We start from the raw sequence: 9,761 nt of genomic DNA on the forward strand, positions 1-9,761 counted from the left end.
CTGGCAGAGATAATTGCCACTACCTATTAAGACGAGAGATATTCTGGATGACCTTTCTTAGCACCATTCAACCGAAAGGACTAAATGATCGGTGTGATCTGAACTGTTTTTTTATAATGATCATTTTTATAAACATTGCAGTGACCATGATGACTTTATCTAGGATTCAGTAGAATGTTCCATAGAACAGGAATATATGACATTTATGTGTACTGTTGATTTTGTACTTTATTGACATATTACCAAGGTGTTTAATAATGATGCAACAACCTGTTATCTCTAATAAGGTGCCCACAGGACAAGACAATTGCAAATCAGGAAAGGTGACCTCCTCTAAGTGCAACAAAAGCGTCACACCCCTCTCTCTTTCAGCAAGCCAATTAGTACCCTGAATGGGTAATCGATAATTTCCCCCTACACCTAGATTCTTCTGACAGAGTGCTCCACCAGCAACTCTGCTCTTGATCTCCTATAGCATGCGTTGGGTCAGTGGCAGGTCAGCTATTCGGACAAATCGGACAATTTCTCTATCTAAACCTACCTTAGTTATACCATTTTGAGGGCAATGTACCATCCCTAAATGTTGAAAATCTATGTCTTCCCCTTCAGTGATTGGTCAGAAAGACAACGAGAGGTCATCACACATACTAAGATGAGATAATTTCAATGTACTTGTATTGATCAAGTCTCCACCCACAACTTTATTTTCCCATAACTTTATTCTGCCCAACAATATCGGCATACAAATTATATACATTGTGTTTGTTTTATAGTCTTCTTGCTTCCTCTTTAGAGGTCAGTCGAGCAGGTTCACAGGAACATCGTGGGTAAGAAGGGTGTTGGCAGCCTTTCAATGCCAATGACTGCATGACTTTCAGGGATTTGCTGCGCAGGCGCATTTTTTCAATATGGAGTTTTTGTCTCATTTAAGGCCCATAATACGAGCTAGTGACAAAGTCAAAAACAGACACATTAGAATACAAAAATAAATGAATGCACTGTATACCACCTATCTCTACTCTAACCCCATTACTTTATTTTAACTTTTGCATTAATAGTTAAGCAGAACAAACAAGCTTAGCACAAGTGGCAGCATAAAGATTAGCATGTGAGGTTTGAAGCGGCCATTTCTGGCACTAGTGCGCAGAAGCAGGAAGTTCCCACCAAAAGCAGAGGTACGTCACACCACGTAGATGTGGCGGACGCATGCGCAGTAAAGTTCCCGTGTTTTTGGCAGCCATTTTAAGACACTCGAGTTAATGTTAGTAAAGGCACATATGCAAGCTTCCCCAGCTTACTAGACTGTCGTGTAAATGCAAATATTAGTAAACAAAACATGTTGATGAATTAATTAGAGGTTATTTTGAGAGGGTTGAATACAAGCAAGTTTCTGTACGTGTGAAGCCTTGCTCTATCACATTTAATAAGTAGATGTTGAACAATTCTTTCCAACCTGATGTGCTGTAAGAGAAGAACTTCAGATCCATGTTGATAAATCCTCTCTTCGTGCCGTAGTAGTAGTCGGTGATAAGGGTCTTGCAGAATTCCATGAGTAGCCTGTGTTTATGGTACTTGGTAGCATTTTTGAGAGGTTCAATGGGTATATCTTGAAGGTGCTTAGGTCAAGCTGCAAAATACTAGAAGTTGGAAGGGACTCTTTGGGTCTGGCCACTGTTTTACAGTGCTGGAAAAAAAGGGCAGTATCCACAAGTGGCGTTAGAGAGACAGCCTACATGATGGTTGTTGTCAATTAAGAATTGGACAACAGAGCATAACAGAAAAAAGTTCCAATTGACAAGCAAATGCCAGTAATCTTGATCAATAGTGGAATAGTTTCCAAAATGTTGACACGTAGATGTAGCAAATAGAGAGCCTGCACGTGTTTCGTCGTTAAACCATTATGATGGTTGTTGCCCCCTGGCTCTCTACTTTGGGTAAGGCCTTGGAAAATTAGGCTGTCCTACGGTGAATCTGGCAAAGCCAGGCACATTAGGTTTCATGTGTTGAATCTAGGGTTAATACATCATGAGATGATCTGGGAAGGGTTTGCTATAATCTTACAGAGATAATAATGATACAATCAATAGTCATTTGATTATAGGTTAGTCCAGTGTAGAGATATATGTAGATTTCTGCAGAGCACAGTGTGCATAGCTGGCACCCAAAAAATGGACTACAGAGAATCCAATACCCCTTACAGCAGCACAGGTGGAAGTGACTACTCTCACAAGTCTCCTAGCTACTGCCAGATGATGCATAAGCATGATTGTACCCATCCCACAGATCGTGGAAGTCACAGATATCACACCAGGTGTACCCATTAATGACTACATACAGGTGGGATAGAAAAAGGGCAGTCGGCGGGACAAAAGGAATGTCAGACCAACAGAAAGTGACATAAGCAGGGAAGGTGCTTAGTGCTCACATTTGATATAGCTGCAATAGAGACTGATGCATCCCAGAATCAAGCACATCCCCAAAGGAGCTTGCCATTATTATGAATCCCAGAATCAAGCACATCCCCAAAGGAGCTTGCCATTATTGCTATTGAAGCAATCATGATACTTTCAACAATAAATTAACCACCCTTTTGATGGTCACTTTGCTCACATTGCCAATAACCACACTCAACCCCCTCTGCATCAGAAAAATCACACTCAGGGGTTTATTTACTAAGATTTAATGCACTGTTTGTGTCACAAAAGTGACGCAACATGACGCAAAACATTTTTTCACCTATTTACTTTCCAGCGTAAAACCTATTTAAGCCGGAATATAACTTCAAAGTAACGCAAAGCAGTGCATAGAGCTGCTTTGCATTATTGAGCGCAAAGGGGGTGTACCATAGGGGTGTTCCCATGCAACCACCAAAGGTTTCTGATGCTAAACCCTATTTACCTAAAAAAGTAGGAAAGGTTTAGCCTCAGAAAATAGCGCCCACTTGAGCCAGGCGCTATCATGGAGAAATGCTTTTCTATCTTCATTTTGTTCGGTCTTTGCATTTGTGCCGCACTATACAGCACACATGCAAGGTGGGAAAAGGTTTAAAGTGAGTCTCAGCATAGTACTTTGTGTTGGAAGAATATACTTCCAGTACAAAACCTATTCTAGACGAACAGAGACACCCTTGCACTCTAATGCAAAGGTGTGTCCGTGGAGCACGGCAGCACATTTCTGCCCCGGTGCTAGGGAGAGTGGAGGATAATGCCATATTTCTGTAAATATGGCGCTTTCCTGCTTTCTCCTTCTCATGCAGCATAGCACAGCATTTGTGGCTGCTGCACTGCATTGCATGACAATCTGGTAAATTGTGCCCTAAGTCACATCCTGTAGTTCTCTATGCAACGTATCATCATCAAACCTGTCTCTTGGTCTTTGTCTTTCCCATACCGTATCTGGCTTGAGTCACTTGTAGATTTAGAATGTCATACCTTAAATACACTACTAGAGTGTTATTACATCAGTGCACTACTCTACTCATGCAAAGCAGAGAGTGGGATGAAAGCCTACTTCAGTATGCCCTGGTGGCTGGGGAATCTCCCTTTTTTGGACTTGTTGTATAGCTCAGTCATTCGTCAGTCTTATTACCCCCATCCAGAATGTGTCTCATAGATCACAAACCAAAAATGCATGCGATAGTAACCCTTGTGGATTGCTTGGCCTCATGTCTATTGTACTGTATATGGTCACACATTTAGATGTCTCAGCACCACTGTCAATGTGACACCCAACTTCCATCAACCCAATTATTTGACCTTGTACTTTCCCTTGTTTTGCATTACACTAAAGCAGTTTTGGGAACACTCTTAAGGCCCTGCCTTGTTTATCCATCTCTGGTCTGAAGAGTCCTAGCTTTTCCTTGGTGAGCATGTAAATGTGGCACAACATATTTCCACTCTGCCATGTTGCTGAGAGTCTTTGGTGCAGTCCCCATGGTCATCGTTTATTCGCATCTGTTGACTAAGTTAATTCTTCAATGGTGGTCTCATCATGGAGTGTGTCTCACAATTCAACTATGCTGTGCTCGGGCATATAATCTGTTTCATATGTCACCTCATATCACTTTGGAATAGCCCCTCCTTTATCACAAAATGCAAAACAACATCATATGAAGTTGTGCACTCTGTTCTAGGATCAGCACTTCAGCCTAGTGAAATCTGCAATCTTTGGTGTCTGGCCCTTGTGTCCATTGCAGGTGTAGTCACACTTTTTGAGCTTTTTGAGGTTATGAGCTGGTGATTCTAGTGTCATTATTAGTGTTCGCAGCAGCTTGCTGTGGTGTCCATATGGGATGTGTAGTGGGTGTCCTTTATTTACTGTTATGTGGAACCAGTGAGATGAACCCCGCGTGTTGGCTCTTTTGTAGTGTGTGACTACTTGACAGTCCAAGTCTATTAATGGACTGGAGTTTGGTGTTCTGGTCTACAGACACTTCAAAACGGAGGGTATTTACCTCCTCAGAGACCTCCTTCTACAAGGAGACTGGTTGATCAAGTTAGATCTAAAGGATGCTTACTTTACCATCCCTATGGCCGATGAACACCAACCCTTCCTTCAATTCATCTGGGACAATCATCTTTTTCAATTTCAGGCCCTCCCATTCGGGCTCTCATCCACCCCTTGGTGCTTCATCAAGATTATGAGAACTATTGTCTCTCTCCAGAGAGAAAGAGGCATTCGATTAACTATCGATCTAGACGATATCCTTACCATGTCCCAACTCCACTCTCAACTTCTGGAAGACCTCAAGACTACCATGGATCTTATAGAGAGTCTCGGCTTCATTATAAATCGGGAAAAATCTATTCTTACCCCCTCAAAATCTCTAAAATTCCTCGGGTTCACCGTAGATACCTCGAAGTGCCTTCTTCTTCTTCCCAACAAGAAGATCGCCAAGATTCGCAGAGATCAGATTCGTTATAAAACAACAATCTCTAACTCTTTGGGAATTAGCCAGGTTTCTGGTCTTCCTCTCTTCCTCTATTCAAGCCATCTTTCCAGGGCCACTGAATTACTGTGCTCTTCAGAGAATGAAAGCCAAAGCCCTCAGGTCTGGTCTTTGGTACGGATACCTTGTAACCCTAGATCAGCAAGCCAGGTCGGTACTCTCCTGGTGGCTGGACAATTTGGACGCAAGGAATGGGAGAGCTATCTTCGGCTCAACTCCGGATTTTGTCCTGGAGTCAGACGCAAGCCTTCACAGTTGGGGCGCTCGCCTCCTCTACCAAAACACTGGTGGTGTTTGGTCTCATGCGGAATCCTTCCACCATATATATATGCCCTAATAAGCTTCAAATATTCACTTCAGGGCAAATCTGTTATCCTCAAAATGGACAACATCTCCGCAGTCTCCTATATCAACCGCCTTGGCGGGACCAGATAAGCAGACGGAGGAGGATTTAGCCAAGAAACTCTGGATGTTTTGGCAGAATATCTCCCAGGAAAGTCTAATTTTTCAGCATTGTTCAGCAGATTGGAATTCGAGATCCTTTTAGACTTCAGCGTTTGGAAACTCAATGTGAACGTTTTCAACACCCTGTTTCGTTTATGGGGTCCTTTGGATGTAGACTTATTTGAGAACAGATTGACTTTCCAACTGGCGAAGTACTTTAGCTGGATACCGGACCCAGGCGCTCTTGCGGTAAACGCCTTTCTCCAGTCCTGGTCTCACCTTCAGCCTTGTGCTTTCCCTCCCTTTGCATGAACCAAAGGGTTCTGCAGAAAGTGAGACAAGACCAGTACTCATTGGTCCTGATAACTCCCTTCTGGCCTTCTCAGGCATGGTTCCCGACAACCCTGGAACTGTCTTGCGGCATCCCCTTCCTAATTCCTGCGGCGAAAGTTCTGGTTTCAAATGCAAACGGAGAAGATCACCACCTAATCCTTTCAGGTAATTTAAACCTTCTTGCCTGGAAAGTGTCAGCCAATCTAACGAGTAGTCTGGACTTTCATCATCAGCTCTCACTCTCCAAGGTGAGTCCTGGGCACCAGGGACACATTATAGGTACAATAGCATTTGGAGAAAAGTATTTTATTGGTGCATGGAGAGGAACCTGGATCCCATGGAGGCTCCTATCGTCAGCATTCTTAATTTCCTTGTTGAACTATTTGACAATGGCCTCTCCTATAGATCCATTAATTGTTACAGATCAGCGATCTTTGCTGGGCATTCTCTCATCACGGTAAGGCGGTAGGTAAGAATGTTATCATTTGTAGAGTTCTGAAAAGTATTAGACTAAGAAGGCCTCCTAGACCTAAATACCAATCGTTTTGGGATGTTAAACTTATCCTAGACTGTTTTTCTTCATGGCCTGATAATCCTTTTCTTAATAGAAAATGTCTTTCCATTAAACTTGCTACTCTCTTATGTTTGATCTCATGCCGAAGGGTATCTGATGTTAAATCACTTGATATTTCCGATAGATGTTATGACATGTATGGCGTTAAGTTTGAAATCCTTAGGAGAACTAAAACTATGTCAGATTCTATTTTTTTACCCTTGTTTTGATTACTGCAAAAAACTTTGTGTTGTTGATTGTATGAAAGAATATGATTCCAGAATGAGAGATATTTGCCCTCAAGATGCTAATCAACTTCTTATTTCCTTTGTTAAACCATTTAAGCCAGTCTCTTCTTGTTCTATTGCTAGATGGGTCAAATCAGCTATGAACCTCCTGGTATTTTCCTTTCTAAATTTGGAGCCCACTCTCTCAGAGGTGCTATGGCTAGTAGATCCTTCTGGTCTGGTGGTAAGTTAGATGATATCCTTAAAGGTCCAATGCTTCCACTTTTGCTTGTCATTATTGTAAACCTATTGGGCATATGTCCGATGTTGTCCTTCAAGGCTACCAACATGCATAATGTAGCCTCCTGTCTGGTAATGAAATTGCGATTCTCCTACTAACATGACCAGAGAATCTGAATTTCATTAAAGACACAGAGGCTAACATTATTTTGGACGGAGTATCTATTTATATGTTGTTGATCATTTGCACTTGTTACTTTACTGTTTACTGTATGTATTTTTCTGCTTTTACTGCTTAAGGTTTGAATCTTTATTAATTTTTCCTCCTTCTTTTCAGATAACTCAACCTGATGGATTGTTCTCATCTCCTCTAATCCTCCTCTCTTCGTTTGCTTCCTCCGAATTCCGTATTTTCTTCGCACTCAAGACCAAGTTGTATCTCAACCTTATGAACTTTTGTTGCTTTGTTCCATTTAAAAGAGGCAGTTCTGTTGTTGCTCATGTCTTTTATTAGTTGTTGTCACTGCATTCTAGAACTGTTTTGCTTATGATGTAAGTGCTGCTGCTTGTGACTGCATTAAAAGATGAATGCATAATGTTAGCCTCCGTGTCTTTAATAAAATCCAGATTCTCTGTTCATGGTATTAGGAGAATCGCAATTCTAGTGTCATTGTTAGTGTTCGCAGCACCTTGCTGTGGAGTCCATATGGGATGTGTAGTGGGTGGCCTTTATTTACTGTTTTGTGGAGCCAGTGAGATGAACCCCACGTGTTGGCTCTTTTGTAGTGTGTGACTACTTGACAGTCCAAATCTATTTATGGACTGGAGTTTGGTGTGTCTGGAGATAGATTTGCTCCATAGCATATTTATAGATACATGACAATGTTTTGAATCATTGGTGACAGTGCCTTGGTTTGTGCTTGGATTTTTAAAAGTGGGGGAAAGTCTCCTGCATGAGATGATTGTGATGGTGGACCGCAGGTATTTGGAGGGCTGATTGTGATTACCACGTACACAATAGGTAGAGATCAAATCTGAAGAAGGGGTTGTGGCTTAATCAGCCAAATAGGCATTTTCATACCACAGAGGCTTTACTACTCAGGGGCACAGTTACTATTATTTCCATACAACGCGACGCGGCAAGGGAACTTGCTGCCCTGTGTTACTTGAAAGGTACAGAGCAGAAATATTTACAAAGATTTCGAACATTTCTTCCCTTTCCTTGTGCAGGCGCACTATATAATGCCTAGCACCAGCCCAGGCACTCTTGCACAATACTGCAAGTGTGGCTGTGTTATGGGCAGAATTGTTTTGTGTAAGAGGGGAGACTTTCCTACAGAAAAGCAATCCAGAAAGGCATTTTCCTCTTCTTGCGGCCTTCATATTCTTGCAAAATGTATCATGTATAGAAATAGGAACTAACAAGGTTACACCAATTTCTGTGAGGCGTTCCTATTTGTCAAAAGCACAAACTTTTGTAAATCTGGAATTGTTTCAAATCCATGGGTGGATGCACTGGAGCACACACTCTCCACCCAGGGAATGCTCAGCTTGAAATGTAATGTGACGCAACACAAGAAGCAGCATTGCGCCGCATTTCCTTACAAAGCAAGGTGGCGCAAATCAGCCGTTACATGGATTTGTAAATCTGAATTAAGGAATTGCGCTGCCTTTTGTAATTTTGCGTGATACAAGTTATACAAGTACAATGCCTTGTGCAGCACACATGGAAAAAGCAAAATGCCTTGGTTTGTTTATGTATAGGAAGGTGCCTCTTCCTGTACTTAAACAAATCTTTATAAAAAAATGCCATTTTGTCACTTTCATTCCTGCTGCATGAAGCAGCACACCTGAAAGTGACAGAATGGCATTTTAGGATTGTTGATGTGCAGGAAGGGACACCTTCCTACACATAAACAATCCTCCCCTGCACGCAGACACCCTTGCACTCTGGTGCAAGGGTGCCTGCGGTGGCGCTAAGTTGCTAAACTTAGAGCCATTGCAGGGGGAAACGCAAGGCTGCACCACATTCTTGTGATTATGGTGCTGTCTTGCGTTTCAGAAGTGGCGGAGCATGGCGTTAAGCCAAGGAGGCTAATGACATGCTCCTCCACTTCCTTTTACATATCCCCCTTAGAGTATTCAACCCGTTTTCAGTAGTTCTGTCTTCCATGCTTTAGTCCTTCTGATGTTTACCTTGATTGTTTACAATGCATAATCAATGGGTATGTTATAACCCTCTTTCTCTACTAGCTGCTTTAATGGCATCATTATAGCTTGTCTGTTTTTCAGTGCTAAAAATGTGCATTCTAAATTATGATTTGAATGTCTTTACAACTCCTGGGTTAAACAATTTGTGTCACAGCTTTTTAGGGCTCGCACCTGCGACACATGGCGATGCCATGTCGCAGAGCGAGCCTATTGTCGGCGGTTCTGCTTCCAAGGAGAGAAAAGGAGACAGGAGATGGGCACGCGCAGCCGGATTCGGATCAGGTCGCGCGCGCATTCACCATCTCCTGTCACCTCTATCTCTCCTTGGAAGCCTCATGCACTTCTCACATACACACACACAGCCACAGCCCCTGCTTTTCGCACAAGCACGCACGCACACACACGAGCGCGCACACACAGACGCACATGCACGCACACACACGAACACACACAGACACACGAGCGCACATACACGCACACACACACACGCACACACACACACGCACACACATGCACACATACAGAGACACCCCCGCAGCCACCGCCGCCACCAACACCCCCCCCCAGAGGTGAGATGTCCCCCCCTCTTTCCTCGCACTCACCGGAGACGTCAGCGCGGGCCCCGCAGCGGCGGCTCCATGGCGCTCGGTCCGTTCTTTTGTCTGACTGACTGCCGGCGCGTGCCCCCTCTCGGCCTCCTATATAGCTGCAAAAGCGAAAGAACAAGGACCAGTGCGTCCCTCATACGCACTGAGCAAGCGCACGCGTGCCCGCCCGCCGCGGAATGAGAGTACGGACAAGGACC

This window comes from Lissotriton helveticus, chromosome 2_1 (genome assembly GCF_964261635.1).
Source record: "Lissotriton helveticus chromosome 2_1, aLisHel1.1, whole genome shotgun sequence".
In the NCBI taxonomy this organism is placed as follows: Eukaryota; Metazoa; Chordata; class Amphibia; order Caudata; family Salamandridae; genus Lissotriton; species Lissotriton helveticus.